General features: G+C 40.1%; 1 protein-coding gene across 10 annotated transcripts in view; it reads right to left on the bottom strand.

Annotated features, from left to right (window-relative positions):
* MYT1L (myelin transcription factor 1 like) overlaps positions 1–19,059 on the bottom strand; it is a 409,017-nt gene extending 389,958 nt beyond the window's left edge. For 2 of the 10 annotated variants that reach the window (XM_075201503.1, XM_075201507.1), the window contains exon 1: positions 15,029–15,199. The gene's annotated coding sequence lies outside the window, so the exon portion shown is untranslated. Of the gene's footprint in view, positions 1–14,422; positions 14,994–15,028; positions 15,203–18,868 lie in introns of those variants that run through there. The other 8 variants (XM_075201506.1, XM_075201505.1, XM_075201512.1 and 5 more) reach the window with 8 other exon arrangements.
* Between the last annotated feature and the right edge of the window lie 442 nt (positions 19,060–19,501).

Raw genomic sequence — 19,501 nt, 5'->3', positions numbered from 1 at the left:
ATCCTAACATGACGAAACTGTTGTTGTGCATCCAATTCTTATATCAGGTAAATGCAATGTTAATCTCCCATCAGACACCAGGCCCAGATGACCTGTTCACGTTGCAGCCCACTCATTGTTACACAACCATTGAGCTGTTCTATTTTTTTTTATTCTATTTTCTGACAACAGCTGACACACAAGACTGGGAGAACGACTTCTTAGATATGTTTGTGTAGAGCTTCGTGAATCATCTCTGTCATCTGTGTTTAGAACCCGCCAACAATCCTTCACCAATGGAACTGCTTCATTCATTTCACCAGCGAATCAGCCGATTCACTACAGGGATCTGGCAAATTTATCTGACAGTAAAAGTATCCTCATTTGCTGATATCTTCCTCAAGTCAGACCAGGTTTAATAATGTTTTTGGTGCGGGATCCTGTTACTTACATAAGGTTTAAAATGGTATAATTCCTAATACACAGTTTGGACTTAATTTGGAAGAATTCTAGAATGAGCAACGTCTATATGTTGAAAATTTTCTACTTGCCCTCTTTTCACACCCTTCCGTTATTTAAAAATATTTTTCTTCTCTAAAACTTGATATTAATGAAAGTTACAGACTCATTGGATGCTTTGTTATAAGCTTTAAATCAGCACACAGCACCAACATTCTGATGTGGCTCAACCCTGTCAACCTCTGAATTGTGGAACTTGTCATTGTCCCTAATTATGATATAGCTATAAAAAATATTTTTTCTCACACACCAGCAATTGCTAATAGCCTTAATGAGTACGTTAAATGCTCCCTGGACTGACTAACCAACCCCAGGAGGTCCACTGCAGTACATGTTTCCCTACTGTCACCAAATCCACACCAAACACTCCCACAATGTGCTTAATAGACTAATTAAGTGCTATAGTATAATTGATATTATCACTCCGATAAATACAACAGGTTTAATACTTTGAATACAGTAAACATTGAAAGAGTTTTCACCTCCTTGTCTTTTCACTGATTACTACACTTCATAATTTTACCTTTTAAAGAAATGTTTAAAGTCTTTTAGAATAATCGATGGGGATACTAAACATTCTTAGCAGAATACTGCTTAAACTGAATTTTTCAAATTCCCGAATGTTGTAAACGAAAGTTTTAGATGGCCTAAAATGAGGAATAACCAAAGGAACATTGAAATGGGAATGGACTACTAGCAATTTTCATGAAACAAAATCATGGACCGCAGAACAATAAATATTGTATTATATTTACAAGACAAATAATACAAATCTATATATAATATGTAAATAAACAATACAGAACCATTTGAATGAAAATTATTTTCCATTCTACTTTGAAATTTCTCCAGCGACTTCAATTGCATCTTAAGTCCACTAAAACGCCAATTACACCCAGTCTGAGAAGGCGTAATTTGTCAAGGAAAAAAATAGGTGACGTTAAAGATACTCAATGCTTTCTAAATAGGCAAAAATGGCCTGAAGAAGTGTCTATTATCTTAATTATGTAGTATTATGGTGAAAACTAGGTCTATGTTAACGAAGTACACTGCAAAGCACACTCATAAACATGTGATTAGCAACAATATTTTTTATGCAACAGAACATATTAAAAAAGGGGATTATGGCAGTGCATAAGTTCAAATGTATTATCTATTTGATATGATTGTTATATTGGACCAGAACTGAATTAAGGCTTTGGGGGGCACAGGGCACTTACGACAAGGGGGGTACTCATATCGCTCACATTTCTCCCTCCATTTCACTATCATTGCCGCCCTCCATGTCTCTCATTGCTGTTCCCTCTATTTCTCTCATTGCAACCCCCTCCATGTCTCTGTCATAGCTGTCCCCTTCATGTCTCTCTCATTACTGTCCACTCCATGTCTCTCTCATTACTGTCCCCTCCATGTCTCTCTCATTGATGTTCATCCATGTGTCTCTCATTGCTGTCCCCTTCATGTCTCTCTCATTACTGTCCCCTCCATGTCTCTCTCATTACTGTCCCCTCCATGTCTCTCTCATTGATGTTCATCCATGTGTCTCTCATTGCTGTCCCCCTCATGTCTCTCTCAGTGCTGCCCCCTCAATGTCTCTCATTTCCCCCTCTGTCTCTCTCCCATGCAGCACCCTCCATGTCTCTCTAAATGCTGTCACTCCATGCCTCTATCTTTGTTGTCCCCTCCATGTCTCCCTCATTACTGTTCCCTCCATGTCTCCCTCATTACTGCCCCTTCGATGTCTCTCTCATTACAGTCCACTTCATGTCTCTCTCATTGATGTCCCCTCCATGCCTTCCTCATTGATGTCTCCTCCATGTCTCTCTCATTGATGTCTCCTCCATGTCACTCTCATTACTGTCCCTCCATGTCGCCATCATTACTGCCTCCTCAATGTCTCCCTCATTATTGCCCCCTTCATGTCTCGCTCATTGCTGTCCCACCATGTCTCTCATTGATGCCACCTCCATGTCTCTCTCATTGCTGTCCCCTCCATGTCTCCCTCATTGATGTCCCCTCCATGTCTCTATCATTGCTGTCCCACTGCCTCCCTGATTGATTTCCCTCCATGTCTCTCTCATTGCTGTCCCACTGTCTCCCTCATTGATGTCCCTCCATGTCTCTCTCATTACTGTCCCACTGTCTCCCTCATTGATGTCCCTCCATGTCTCTCTCATTACTGTCCCACTGTCTCCCGCATTATTGCCTCCTCCATGTCTCTCTCATTACTGTCCCACCATGTCTCCCTCATTGATGTACCCTCCATGTCTCTCATTATTTCCCCCTCCATGTCTCTCTCATTACTGCTCCCTCCATGTATCTCTCATTCCTATACCACCATGTCTCTCTCATTGTTGTCCCTCCATGTCTCCCTCATTACTGCCTCCTCCATTTCTCCCTCATTACAGCCCCCTTCATGTCTCTCTCATTACTGCCCCCTCCGTGCCTCTCATTGCTGACCCCTCCATGTCTCCCTCATTGCTGCCCCCTCCATGTCTCCCTCATTGCTGACCCCTTCATGTATCTCTTATTGATGTCCCCCTCCATGCCTCTTATTTCTATCACATCCATGTCTCATTTATTGCAGCCCCCTCCATGTCTCTCTCATTACTGCCCCCTCCATGTCTCCCTCATTGCTGTCCCCTCCATATCTCCCCCCATTACTGCCTCCTTCATGTCTCCCTCATTACTGCTCCCTCCATGTCTCCTCATTGCTGTCCCACCATGTCTCCCTCATTGCTGTCCCACCATGTCTCCCTCTTTGCTGTCCCACTGTCTCCCTCATTGATGTCCCTCCATGTCACTCTCATTGCTGTCCCACTGTCTCCCTCATTGCTGTCCCACCATGTCTCCCTCATTATTGCCCCCCTCCTTGTCTCTCTCATTACTGTCCCACCATGTCTCCCTCATTGATGTCCCCTCCATGTCTCTCTCATTACTGCTCCCTCCATGTCTCTTTCATTGCTGTCGCACCATGTCTCCCTCATTGCTGTCCCACCATGTCTCCCTCATTGCTGGTCCACCATGTCTCTCCCATTGATGTCCCCTCCATGTCTCTCATTATTTCCCCCTCTATGTCTCTCACATTGCTGTCCCACCATGTCTCCCTCATTACTGCCCCCTCCATGTCTCTCTCATTACTGCTCCCTCCATGTCTCTTTCATTGCTGTCGCACCATGTCTCCCTCATTGCTGTCCCACCATGTCTCCCTCATTGCTGGTCCACCATGTCTCTCCCATTGATGTCCCCTCCATGTCTCTCATTATTTCCCCCTCTATGTCTCTCACATTGCTGTCCCACCATGTCTCCCTCATTGCTGTCCCCTCCATATCTCCCCCCATTACTGCCTCCTTCATGTCTCCCTCATTACTGCTCCCTCCATGTCTCCCTCATTGCTGACCCCTCCATGCCTCTCATTGATGTCCCCTCCATGTCTCTCCCATTACTGTCCCCTCCATGCCTCTCATTGCTGACCCCTCCATGTCTCCCTCATTGCTGACCCCTCCATGTCTCTCTCATTACTGCCCCCTCCATGTCTTTCTCATTACTGTCCCCTTCATGTCTCCTCATTGCTGTCCCACCATGTCTCCCTCATTGCTGTCCCACCATGTCTCCCTCATTGCTGTCCCACCATGTCTCCCTCTTTGCTGTCCCACTGTCTCCCTCATTGATGTCCCTCCATGTCACTCTCATTGCTGTCCCACTGTCTCCCTCATTGCTGTCCCACCATGTCTCCCTCATTATTGCCCCCCTCCTTGTCTCTCTCATTACTGTCCCACCATGTCTCCCTCATTGATGTCCCCTCCATGTCTCTCTCATTACTGCTCCCTCCATGTCTCTTTCATTGCTGTCGCACCATGTCTCCCTCATTGCTGTCCCACCATGTCTCCCTCATTGCTGGTCCACCATGTCTCTCCCATTGATATCCCCTCCATGTCTTTCATTATTTCCCCCTCTATGTCTCTCACATTGCTGTCCCACCAAGTCTCCCTCATTACTGCCCCCTCCATGCCTCTCTCATTACTGCCTCCTCCTTGTCACTGTTATTGTCCTTACACATTTGTAGTGATGACAGGCATTCTGACTCTATGTGCTATGTGCTCGATGCTGCTCAGACAGCAACTGAACACACTTTCTCTCTGAGTACTGCATTGTGGTGCTGCCTAATGTCTCTTTGGAATGCTTGGACAGTGCTCCAAGGAGTTTCAGAGGCTGGAGGTAGAAGTCAAGGGGCCCCCTTAGAGAGAAGGACCTGGGGTACGTGCCCCCCTTTCTTTATCCAGCTCTGTATTGGACACTACTAGATATGACAATTCTGCTTGTAGTATAAAGACAACCTGGAGTTGTGTGGATGTCATACAGTGACATAAAGGAGGAGATGGTGACTGTGACAGAAACCCATATAGTACATTAATGTCAGTATAGTGCAGGGTAGGTGGGGTATTTTACACTATAGAATTCCTATAGAAAAGCAGAGAAAATATGTAAATATTTTACTTAAACGCACTCGAATAAGCTATGTACCTACTCACATGAAGTGCAAATTACGGCACCCTTTTCTGTGCCAAGAGCATTTGTTTTCAAAAGCAAATCTGTTCAAAAAATTCTGTAATTTTAGATGGCATATTATGCAATGACTGCACACCTTCAATACACGCCATTATGTACGATATATACATTAGACATTTGTGTTATAAATGAAGAAACTGCAAATACTACTACTCACTGAATACATATCAAAATCATAAACTTTACACCTTGCATACATACATTATGCACAAATTGTTTTGGGGCAATGGGTCTACAGATGGGTCATCGGTTCAGAAGATGCAAGTAGAGTTCTTGGCAGACCAGAGTAGAAAATAATGGGGATCACGTAGATTGCTGGCACATGCTATTCCATACTACGCATGTGCACCAAATAAACCAACCGCAAATTACACTTATGGCTCGTTATACCTGGAGAAATAGAATGGGGGAGGGAAGGGTCAGCCAAGCATAAGCTGGGCACTGTAAGAGTATGTTTACCTGATTGCAACTCAATTAAATCTGGACGCCGGTACACCAGTCAGGAGGAGTATCTCTTATGTGTGCAACGATAAGCAATGACCAGCAGCACTATCTAATCGCTTCTGAACCCTCCAGCTAATACTACTCAAATCATTTAGCGCTGCAGCTATATTATATGAAGCAATCTATTGGCATTACTTAACATTCCATTTGGACTGCTGCAGGAACCAGCAGATTCCCAAGGGATTTCTGAAGGGCAAAGACTGATGCAATTTGTATGTAATAATGTTTTACATGGAACATGCAACTTGTGTTTTTATTAATAACACTGTACAGACACTATATTCTCTTGTGTTTATGACACATCAACATTATTATATTGTGTACAAATAGGGTAATATAACTTTCACATTTACTACTAACACTGTTGAGCCACATTTCTTAACTTTCGTTACACATTAAGTCAAAGGTATACACACTTGCTGCTCCTGACATACACCTGGCGTAAATGTTAAGAGTTGTACTGCTAGACGCATGTGTACATATACACATAAATGCACATTTCCTTGCACGCATTATGGCAGTACCTTGGAAATCTATCTTCTTGCATCTTCCAATGACTTATTCATTTAAGGGAGTGCTTGATATCAGACATGCTATTTGTCTCATTGCAAAAGTCAGTATCTGGAGATTGTCACCTATGTGACCCTTGATCATTTCTCATATCATCAATATCTGCAATACAGTGTATATAGCTCAGTAGCTCAACTGCATATTCTATCTGGAGCTATGAGTGCTTTAGATCACACAGTAAGGTTATTAGGTCTTCTGCATGGCTAAAATAAAAAGGTTTTAGGAGAGGTATCTAACTGCATAGGAAAACATTTCAAACCGCTAAGTATTCTCCTTCTGGCAGATTACCCAGGACCTGGTAATCTAGCAGATGAAGGGGCCTTGAAAGCTTAAAATGATTTCCTCCACACTTTAGCACGCAGACGAGAGACACGTCACTTTTGGGTTTTTTTTATATGAAGTGGCAGAGACATTTCGCTATGAGAAACTGTGAGAGAGGTATTAAAAAATGGTGTGAACTGTGAGGTGGTGCAGATATCTGGGACAACATTGGTACAGAAGAGGTGTAGACAGCTAGATGTTCATCGGTTTAAAAAATATGATCTTATCTCCAATTTTCAGCATTAGTTTTAAAGTACATGAGTGCTTGTTAAAGATTAATTATGGAAAAAATGTGAGTCCAAGGTCGTGGGAGTATGACAAAGGGGGGCAAGGACACATGGAGGTAAAATAAATGCTGTGATGATAAACATGGGTGAGCAGAGCACAGCACACATAAGCCTAACATTATTATTATTATTATCCTTTATTTGTTAGGCGCCACAAGAGTTCCGCAGCGCCGTACACAGCCCAAACAGTAGACTAAACAAGGTGAAACATTACAAACAGTAAACAAAAAATACTAAAAATTCAGAGACTCCAGGCAGGCTAATGCAGTAAAGACGGAGCAGAAGAACAGGTATGGGGAACAAAGGGAAGAGGGCCCTGCTCAAATGAGCTTACATCCTAAGGGAGGGTAGGCAGAACTCAGGCACACAGGGAGCAAGTTGAAGTAAGTGGGGAGAGAACAGGGGGGCTGGAAGGAGAGAGGGGGAGGAGAGAGGGGGAGAACAGGCGGAGGAGATGAGGGGGTTAGGTGGAAGGTTGGTAGGCCTTTAGGAACAGGTGAGTTTTGAGTGCCCGTTTGAAGGAGGACAGATTTGGAGAAAGACGGATGGAGTGAGGGAGGTCGTTCCAGTGAAGGGGGGCAGCACGGGAGAAGTCTTGGATTCTGGAGTGGGAAGAGGTGATCAGAGTGGAGAGGCGACGGTCATTGCCCGAGCGCAGGGAGCAGGCAGGGGTGTGAATGGAGAGAAGGTTAGAGATATAGGGGGCAGTAGACTGGGAGAGAGACTTGTAAGTGACGGTCAGGAGTTTGAAAAGGATTCTGTAAGGAATGGGGAGCCAGTGTAGGGCAAAGCAGAGAGAGGAGGCAGACGAGGAGCGGCGAGAAAGGAAGATGAGTCTTGCAGCCGCATTGAGTATAGAGCGGAGGGGGACAAGATGGGAATGGGGAAGGCCGGTAAGAAGGGGGTTGCAATAATCAAGGCGGGAAATTATATACAATATATGCATAGTTGCCTACTCTACCGGATTGCTCGGAAGACGTCCGTATTAGGGGGAGGCCTCCTCTTCTACAGAGAGAGCAGGAAATTCTCCTGGAGAGCGCCTCAGTAAACAAAGTGTTCTAGGGGCATGATGATAGGAATTCCTTTATCATAACCCTGCCATTATGTTTACTGAGGTGGGTGGGGCTTTATCGTGTAATTGCCACGCCCATTTCTTATTTTTCCTAGCCTTTATCAAAAGCGAGGAAGGAACCGTAGGCAAGTATAAGTATATGTAGCTAAAAACCTAAGAGAAAATGTATAAGGAGGCAGGGGAAATCGGGCATCGTGGTAACAGAATGGCAAGACTCAGCAATCAGTTTTATTTAAAAATATTGGAACAATTGGACAAATGTATTTGTATTTAAAGAGCACTTGTTAGGGTTGTGAAGAAGTATGTTTTACTTAGTGCCTTATGTACGTGGTTAAAGAATAAAAGTCCCCCTATACTCCCTGTGCTTGAGAGAGCATAATATATTCCAGCTCAATATGCAATTGCTGTATTCTGTCTTTAGTGTTGGAGTCATGCTGGACTCCCAGGTGGCTTCCTTCTACATCGCAGCTCCCCTACCTTGCAAGCTCAGAAAACTTGGGAATGAGCATGACTCCGACATTGCACAGTAAGACAATAGATTTTCATGATATTTGATGCTATGTAACAGTTGTATGTTTTGCTAATGTATTGAGTTGCATAAAATGCAAATGCGAGTATGTAAATTTTAAAGGATAATTCCACCTTTGTGCTGAAAATAGTCACCACTAACACTCTTGCTCCTCCTTAGCTGGTTTACTGGTTGCTTTGCCTGCAACATCCACCTCTTGGCTGTTAAGTCCATGAGCATATAGGGCCACCATAACAGAGGGCTGATTGTAGACCAAAAGCCAAGTCCATTCCCAGCCCTACTTTCTGCTATCAGCTTCAGGCCACTGAGGAGACAGATCCCAGCGGCAATAGCTGTTGTGGTCGGACAACCTCCTTGTTGACCTGAAACGTCTCACTGGTGAAAGCAGAAGGCAGAGGACACAGCTTGTGGCCTTCTCACCATTGGGCCCTCCATTATGGGGGGTCAATATTATCATGGACATCAAAAGTGCAGAATGGGGGTCCTAGAGAAGTGGCCCTTTAATACAGGTAACAGGGAGCAAAGCTTGTAGTGATCACTTTTTATAAATTTAGAGTAAAGCAGAATCGTCTTTCAAGCCTTGTGCAAATTTAATGCGCACTCACAATGACCGGACGTTATTCCATGACCTATTATAAAACAGTAGTGCAAATATAATGATTTTAAAACAAAAATGCTGACGGGATGATTGTGATAATAATACACCTTTGGGGTATTGCGGATATATTTATTACATAACGGTACACAGAGAGACAATGTCTTCATCATTAGCCTGTGCTCTGCCTGAACAGGTGGTGTGAATCATTTCTGTAAACATGTGTATTAGTGTGTCCTGTGAGGATGTACAAATAAACTTCTTGTTTCACATTATGGGTGTTTATTTCTCAAGGGATACACTGTTGGTACTAAACAATGCAGGAGAGCGTTAGGATTTAAAAAAAAAAAAAAAAAAGTCATCATACTTGAAAATAAACACACATACACGTACATGTACATGCACAGACACAAACATTTCTCAAATAGGTTATTTAGACTCAAATCTATACGTACTAAAGGAATTAAAGACATCTGCAAAGACACACATGTTTATACTTTCATTGAATAGGGTCATACTATAGATTAATACAGAATACCACGGCTTGTTTTGGGGGGTTTCTTTTCTTTTCTGCTTTGTTTTAATAAACCTACATATTTCTTATTCTTTCAAATGTTTCCAGACTCTAGAATGGTACCAATTAGTTGCCTAATTAGCATGAAAAATGTGTATTAATATTATTATTATTATTATCAAGCCTTAATCTTTGCTACATAACAGTAGCCTTGTTTTACTCAGCAAATCATGTTTTATTGTTTTGTAAGGGATGCTGAGCTTAACAGTAGTATTTGGTATTTTGTCACATTTCAAAACAGCTCATCTCATCCAGAAAATCATTTATAAGCTTGCTACACACTGCCATATTTCTATCAATGTTCCTCACCCATAGCAAATCACTGACTGAAAACAAAAACATGCATTGCAGTAGTATTGTATGCAACAGCAGTATCGACTGGATCAACTGATAGTAACATATAAACCAAATTCAATCCTTCAAATTAGCCAGTTGTAACTGAAATTTACATTAAGCAAGCTGCAGAGGGAAACACAACTATTTGTTTACTTGAAGTACATTTTTATAGAAATATACAAATGCAAATGATGATCTGGGCATTCTTTGTATGACATTAAAACCAGTATAGCTTGTACATTGCTTTCCATACCAGTTATTTAACCATTTATGTGCACCGGATTATCATTCAATGGTGAGAATGATGTTAGAGTGGTGCTTGGTACTAAAGTGCTTAACACATATCAGTCATACATAATTGCAAGCATTTGCGTTACATTTCTGTGGACATTTGTCACAATACTGCATATACTACATATAGAACAACACACAGGAAGCACTCACAGTATATATTACCTTACATAGTAGATATGAGCACAGAGCAAGACGATAAGGAAAATCTAAGGTGGTTTAAATACATACTTATTCAATATAACATAACATCACTGGGATGAAGGTGGCACAGTGGTTAGCATGGCTGTCTCACAGCCTTAAGGTCATGGGTTTGATTCCTACAATGGCTCTATCTGATTGGAGCTTATTGTTCATTAGTTTACTCTGGGTGCTATTTTTTTTTCTCCCACACAATCCAAAACATACCGGTGAATAACTCCACAGAACAGTACCTGAGTGCGACCAAGATAGCTGTCCCCCACCCTCTGCAACAATGCAAAGTGATTCCTATTGCTTTTGAGCTCCACCTTTAAAGCTGCAATGATCATTATGTGAGGGAATATAGACTGTAAGCTCCAATAAGGCAGGGACTGATGTGAGCGAGTTCTCTGTACAGCGCTGCGGAATCAGTGGCACTATATAAATAAATGGTGATGATGATGATGATTACAGAACGCACATATGAACATGAACTTGGCCCAAAGGCGCATACACCTGTATACATAAAAAGCAGGCATACCTACATATATAAAGACACGCTCCTCCGCATGTGCTGTGTAAATGCCTGGCAATGTCAGAAATAGCTGACAACTACATCCCGGGCAAGGGAATAATGTCAGCTAACACATGTTGACGATTATATTGTCGTGACCTTCACATTGTAAAACAGTGGTATAATAGGGGTTAACCATCTGTGGCCCTCAGTTGCCAAAAGATCCATGCCGAATTACAAAGTACCAACTGCACCAAATGACGGGGTTACTAGTGCCACCTGTTTCCAGTTCCATAGCCCATACATGCAGATTGGACAGCTAGAATGGTAGCATTTTTCTCACCTACCTGATACCCACAAATAATACACCTTTTGCATTGAAGAATAATAGTTGTAGACTGGAACATGTTGTGATATAATAAGAAATGTTTCATAAGTGAGCAGCATAATGTGCAATAAGTATCTATAACCAAATAATGGATGGACAGGTTGTGGGAATGAATGTGCTTAGTGGTAGATTTATCAAGCTGCGGGTTTGAAAAAGTGGAGATGTTGCCTGTAGCAACCAATCATATTCTAGCTGTTATTTTATAGAATGTACTAAATGATAAGTAGAATCGGATTGGTTGCTATAGGCAACATCTCCACTTCTTCAAACCCGCTTGATACATTTACCCCATAGACTTTGAACTCAAAATAGAGTAAAAAAAAGTGTCAAGGTGATAATGATGTCTTGTTAAGAGGGCCACAGGTGGTAATATCGAGGACTGTATGTGACCCCTTGACTTCCTATTGCCCACCCCTGGTGTTTGAAGTTAACATGCCAGAGCGAATTTCCCCAGTAATGTACATGAAGAGGTAAACATAGCAAACAATATTTCTGTTTCTAATAATTACGTTGTACATAGTGAAAAAAGTGAAGTCCAGTTTCTATTGTGTAGACAACAGTTACACAAACCTTAGAGCACAAGCCAAAGCCTTTGATAACAAAGTAAGAAGCTGAACCAACTGTTTTCTCCTCTCCCTTCCAGATATACAAATATCCTTCACAAGGTGCTTATTATAAAGACAAGAACGACCTGTGTATTTAATCAAACCCAGCAGCCTATGAGTTAATAAACAGCAAGACTGCAGAATGACTAAAATAGATTGTTGCAGATTGAGGCTGAAAACAGATGCCCAATTAAAGTTGCATTTTTGATGTCAAGATCCTATATTTAAACAATCTTTAATTTATTTCTAAATAGTGAACATTAATCCTGGAGGTGTTAAATTGCAAATAAACACACTGCTCTGCAAATCTGCGGCAGACAGGGCTGCAGACAGAAGAGTGTGTTTCTTTAGCAATAGCCAATTGCCCAGATGCATAAAGCAGGTGGGAATTTCAACGCAGCAAAGGGTCTGTTGGCAGATAGAGTATTGATTTCATTCCCTGTTCTCAGTCTACCATGGCAGACTCTTGATTTAATAGCTCTCTGTGGGTTGCCTGCAACCCTGATTATTTCTTAAACCAGGTTACCTGGCATTGGTCTAAGGCAGTGAATATTTTCCATATTCCTAGCAGAAATGTACAAATGAAATATAAGATTTACTGAACCACTGAATTGCCCATCTGACCCTAAATTATGCAGCCCTTTCTACTACTCTTACTATGTAATGTTTGGATTCATTTAGGCCAATCCAACATAGGATATATAATACAATGAAATCAAGCTTTCACACAATAGAAAAGGTGGTATAATGCAGCCAGCCACTCCATGCTGTGATCAACTATCACAAACGTACCGTATATAATATCTGAAGTTTTCTTTTAACAAGTGATGCTGATAAGAGGGAGCTTATGCTTCTAGGTGAATAAGTATTTCATTTAGAAATAGATGTCTTTCATGGAACAGACAGTGTGAACACAGGAACCAGACTCAATGCAGTATCTAGAAGTCTGTGTGGAATTTTAATCCATTGGTGCTGCAATGCCAGCAAGGACCAGCAGCTAACTGGCTGCACAAAGTTTCATGATAAATAACCTGAGAGATAAACACATGGACTTCAAATACTACATAAACATCCACCTACTTCTGACAGCATCATTCTCCAGCATAAGTCTGGGCTGGTGGTAAGATTACAGCAGAAAAAATCAGTGTTCACATAAAGACCTACGAATACTAATTTGCTTACATTAAACAGATAGAGAATTCCTACGTCTCCTAAAGGACCGGAATTAACCCCTTCCTCTACAGAAAGGACAAACCACTGGTGCTGTGTTCTTTTCTCGGGTGTCACAGGGATTCACTAGAGCCACGGTCTAGTAAAGTGACTACGTCTTTGTTCCTACCCTTTGTTACGTCTGTGTGCCAGTTTTAGTCTCACTATGGAACTTTTATGCAGAGAATGTACAGGCGTAGGGATTGCATATTATTATTATTATTATTATGTAAAACTCCTACTAGTACTAGGAGGATGCTAATGGCTGTCATTCACAATATATCATCGGTTAATGATGTAAAAATAAAATAGGGACTTTTGATACAGATCATTCAGCACTCAGGGAGATGGCAGAAATGCTTAGAGATAAGGTATAGAGCCAAAGGACAAGTTACTGGCAGACTGGGAATGCACACATCATGTAATTGTTCCTGCATGTCTTATACTGTAGTGTGGTGTCTGGTACATGGGAAATCTTATCAGACATGGTATATGGGTGAAATACCAGTTTACCTTTACATACATGAAAATATCTGAACAATATTTACAGAGATATATATATATATATATATATATATATATATATATATATATATATATATATATATATATCTTTTTATGTATCTATCTGTATCAAATATGTCATATGATAATCTTTCTAGATCAAGGCTATCTATCTATCTATCTCTCTATTATCTATCTATCTCTCCATCAATCTATGAAACAAGTTAGAAATCCGCTACTTCTCTAAAACATGCAGGACTTTTAAATTAGGTCAGTGAGTGTAAAGATGTCTGCATGTGAAGACTACTGTAGAAGAGAACTAGACCATATCATACTCCAACACAGTATTCAACAAACATATTGTTATAACCGCAATAAGCTATAGAATATTTCATTCTATACATCCGAGTACATATAATAAACAGTTTGATAGATAAATAACAAGTAGAGATTACTGACTGCAAAAGAGAAAACAGTTTTCATTTTTTGTCTGTTTGTCAAACCAGGAGATGAAATTGTCTGTGTAAAATCTACCTTAATTAGCCTGTGATGATTAAATGACTGTCAATTTGCAGCTATTTACAATGACAAAAATGCCTTGCAAGTTCTATTGTCTAGACAAAAAAAAAAAAAAAAATCAGCCATTGCCATCTAATTTTAGCTCCTGTACACTTTGCTGCTGGGTTCACTAGTTTCTGTGTAAATCGCCAGAAGGAATCAACTGCACTGTATCAATGAGCTGAAAGTTATATGATACATGAAAGTTACTTTTACATGCCGACAGATACATAATCTACAAAAAATACATATTTAATCAGATACACCATCAAAGTGACTTTTGACATTAAGCAAGCAACAGACAAAAGGTATATTTACCTGCGTGGGGAATGTAATGAGAATGGACACACCAGGCTGCGCAGGTAAATTATTAGGTAAGAAAAGTCCAAATCTGCCACTTTTAGTAGGCCGTGATGTGATAAGCCATCAGTCTGGAAGCAGAGACCCCCGGTTCCCCACTTAGCAAATGCACCAAGAAAATTGACAAACCTCTTCCATGACAACTAAACTCTTCTAATGCATTTGAACGCCCACCATTCCTCTTCATTCATCCAATCAACTTTCCACCGCACCTCTTCCCTCTCTCTTCCTTCAGCTGATGCTCAGAGACGAGATCACTTCTCATCTGTATGCTAATTATTGTGCCACATGGACAATAGTAATGATGTTTTCAGGCAAGAAAGCAATGGACCTGAAGTCAAAAATAGATATTAATAGGATGACACCACTAAATGCCGAGAATGAATGGGCATGTGTGCACGGCTGGATCTGAAACATCAACTGTATCCTCTATTATGAAGCGGCAGACAGTCTGTGAAGCAATGGGCTAGAAAGCTTTAGCTGTGTAGTATGCATGAAGCACCAACTCCCTCAGAGACCATATTACTGCTGCAGAATAGCATAAGTAGCATACTGCTGACTTACCCTGTCTCAGTCTGACATCCTCTGAGCAGAGCAAAACATGTCCATTCCCCAATTTCTATGTGTGGGTACACTTGGATGCTGAGCTGTATATTTTGCCAGGTCTGGCTCTGGATTAAACAAATGATCTCCAACTCTCTTGCTTATTGGGCTGCTCAGCACAGTCAGACAAGTATAGGGATGTACTGTATGCTTTAACATTGTACCCACAGGCCCCTAAATCTCTAGAGCAGACTGTGTAACGTGTGCAGTGCTGTATATATTGTAATAGATGGGAACTCACACCAGAGCATGCTGAAACTGTCTGCTATTATTTTTGCTTCCTAACAGTGATCCCCAAGGCAAAAAAAATGTTAATGTGTTTATATAACAAATATTGCTAATAGAAGGTAATGAGAAAGAAATGACTGATGTTTACACGTCATACAATTGCAATACTCACCTTATTTTATCAATACTTCATTTTAAATAATTTTTATATGTTTGGTTTGATGGCAGTGTTGATTTTTTTTAGTGGATTTTTCAATCTGTCTACAATATACTGAACTCTATATGAAAGCGTTAAGATTAACACATCACTCCGCATCCTATATAAATATACTGCGATTGAGGGGAGCACAGCTGGGAGCTTCTCAGAACTTCTTGGCAAGAGAAGATAGGGGACGCCTAATATAACTTATGTAATCTGTCTGGAAGCAGAAAACATGACTGTGATTAAGTCACATTGTGTGGTTCCATAGCCAATCGCTTACATTCCGTCAAATTACAAAACCTTACGCATCTCAGGATCTCTGCTGTTCCATATGAGACATATTTACTTTCCCTGTTTCTCTAATAATAAGAAAACATCAGCTGCCCTAGAATCTATACTGTGACTAAGTAACCCAGGGCATAGAAATTGTTTCACACTTACAAACATCATTAGCTGCAGACAGTCACTGACAGGCTAAGGCAGATGTTGACTGATGATAACAATCCCATATGTTAGGTGCAAGTGATGTTGTCCGAACTAGATAATACACTGTAATATGATGACATTTGAGTGCTGGGTGATATCTTTATAAAATATTTTATATAACACAAAATTCACCTACAGCCACCTAACAGATTACAACTACCAACTTTACAAGTGGATAAAGAGACAATTTTCTCTGCAACAATATATTTTACTTCTCTTCCAATTAAAAGGTGTTACAATCTTCAAAAGGAAGACCATCTGGGACATCAACATTTATGGATCCCAACCAATAAGAAAATAAACATATGTGTTTGTAGTGACAGAACAAATAAGCAGACACATACTACAACTCCCAGCATACAATGCAGGGTACAATGTGACTAGCAGTCCAACAAAAGCAGGAAGAGCCACAGGTTGACGACCTCTGATCTGTAGACTTATAAAATAAATTCCATTTACCAGAAGACTCATCTTAATAAAGACTGAAGTGTAATTTAATTTGCCCATATGACTCAATGAGCACAGTGTGACTAAACAGCTTGTGACCTGTTTCTGAAAACGTCAACAGATAGGTGTGTCATAAAAATAACAGTAAAGTAAGCGCTCATTATAACCAACGGGAAGTCAGAGAAAAGGGGTAAGATCAAAAGCTATGGAAGGAGGAGAAAAAAAGACGTGGGAATATGTCATGACAAAATGCAAGGGGAGGGATTACACAAACAACATGGATAAAATAGACATGGCAGTTTGATTAAAAAAAATGTGTAAACATCGTGGAAAGTTAGTAAAAAAAAAATAATAAACTATGAGATCAATAAAAAATAATCTATATCATGTTTGCTTAGAGGGGGTGAGAGAAGAGGGGGTGACAAGAGGGTGACATTTACACAGAATAATATAGGGAAGATTTCAACAATACATACCAAAATTAAAATCAAAGGCATACAAATATAATGACTCAAGGTGTACTCCCTTTTTGACTATAGCTGCATGAAGCATTCTATAGTCCAAGTACACAGCCTGTGTTATCTGATTGTGTGGCTGTGGTACTTGACTGATGGACTGGCTAGTGAAAGTTTCAAATACATTTTTGTGCCATCTCTCCATTAAAATATTATAATATAAATGACCCAGCTTGTGTTATTACAAGTCCTATGTTTAAAGGTTAACTGAAAACATGCAAGCAGAAAGCAAACTGTATTTACTGTCAAATCTAATTCAAGATATAAACAGTAATTAACGAGATATGTGATATAAATGTTAAAAAGAGCTATTCAGCCAATTAGTGTGCATTAACGTCGTTAAAACTTCAAGCTAATGGCAATTGTCTGGATGAAGCTCAATGTACATAAAGAGCTGAAGGTAGTTGTGAAGGTAGGAGGAATATCTTGTACATATTGCTTGGTACAAAGTTATCCCTGACTGTGTTTGCTATCAGCACTGGACAGCTCCTAGTGCTGAAACAGAGAAAGTCAGGAAACCACACCACAGACTAACAAAGTAGACAGGAGGGGGGGGGGAGGGGGAAACCCCAGCAAATACATAGAGGTGGCAGTCTCTCAGTGTGAATGGCAGTGTCTACGGAACAATGGCAGCCAACTCCAAATCCTACTATAATCACATTAATGAGATTAATCAGTGAATTAGCAGCAGTCAAATGTCAGGGTGGCACAAGGAGGAATCTAAGCTTGGTAATTAACTTTTTTTTGGAGGGGTGATTCGAACATGCACTGTTTTATCCCTGTCACGCTGGCATATTTAACCATGCTACTATATTATTTCAAGATGCATGCCACATTACAAACCATTGTCCTCATATGTGACAGAACTGAATCTATAGAGGAGAGCTGTATCAAATACACGGGTATAAAATTCTATGCTTCCAATATACTAATTTGCAATAATTCAAGATGCAATAGATGACCTTATATTGGTGCAATACTTTTCAAGCTTTATTGTTATGTATTTATTGAATTATGAAGAAGTCATACATACTGTGTGCTAGAACTATGCAACGTATACCTACAGTGATATAATAAAAGCATATCTCTAACTAAACATAAAGTCCTTGGGGTTCTAAAATATCAAGTGAAATAGAAAATAACAAATATTTAGGATTCAAGTCCTAATCTCCTAAAATCAGATAGTAAAGTAGCTCCCTATCCAGTTTGATTGATTGAGTCAATGAATCCATCAGTCTTCATTATAAGTTTAAGATGACATGTTTTCCCCAGCTACCATTGGTCGATACAAAAAGTAACCTTAGATATATCCCTCAATCACTTCTTCAATATCCTCCATAAAATGATACACCTACCTTAAAAAACTGATACAGAAAATAAAAAGTACTTAATTGCGATACCATATTACTAACTCCAAAAGCAATGCATTCAAATATGCTTATCACCTAACACCACAGATTGAAATAAACTCACTCAACTAAATCTCTAAAAAGTTTATTTAACTTCACATTTCATATCTGACATGCATGACACACTCATACACACACATATATATATATATATATATATATATATATATATATATATATATATATATATATATACACACACACATATTCTATAAAAATATATATTAAGATGACTACTGACTATGAGATTGATTTTTAAAATATAAATAGATCATCGGACTTTGGTACAATCCAAACTTCTGTTCTGCACTGCAGGTTTAGTTAAAAAAAACCTCAACAAGACAAAACATCCTATGCCTGCACGCACGAACACAAACTCAGCATGGAACAAGAGAGATGAATTATGACATCAAAAGTTAGCTACGATACAAGTAGAGCACAAGCCACCATTTACAATGCTTTCCTCTAACTTAACAAAAAAAAAATATAAAGTAATGGTTAGAAATGAGAATACCACAATAATACTGTTGCTTTACCTCCACAGATATCTGAGCTAGGAACCCATATTCCTGTAAGAAGAGTAAAATGACACCCACCGATACTCAGTAAAAAAAAAAAAAACAGCTTCTAGAAGGCAACAGGAAAAATCTCTGTCTCTCCCTCTTTTCGTCCTGTGTGTGTGCCTCTCTCTTTACTGTGCAGAAGCTTAGGGGAAAAATGTCGCCCTGGCAGGAATGACAAATGCGGTACGATAGGCTAGCAGGCCTAAGGGATCTGCTTCAGTTCCACACACATCCTCTAATGCACGCACTCCCACTCATGCTCTCTATAGGCTTTTTTCACTTTTTTTTTTTTTTCACCAGCTCTAAATCCCCGGCATATGACCTTCTGTTAAATAGATAAAAAAAAAATGCTTATCAGTCATGCAAATGAGGCTGAATTCATTTTCCACAACAGATGGCCTCATAGATAATGATGATGGAAGAGAGAAAATTGAATGTCTCTCGCAAGGTGGCCATAGCAACCGAGAGTAGAATAATATCAATAATAAGCTGGCTGCATAATAAGGTTGTCAATCCCACGAATCAAAGTCTCCTGCTAAATCAGGTATACCACCCATACCCATTATTTGTTCAGGCTACACTTG

The sequence above is a fragment of the Mixophyes fleayi genome, chromosome 3 (genome assembly GCF_038048845.1).
Source record: "Mixophyes fleayi isolate aMixFle1 chromosome 3, aMixFle1.hap1, whole genome shotgun sequence".
NCBI classification, from domain to species: Eukaryota; Metazoa; Chordata; class Amphibia; order Anura; family Limnodynastidae; genus Mixophyes; species Mixophyes fleayi.
This window is presented reverse-complemented; position numbering and strand designations above follow the sequence as displayed.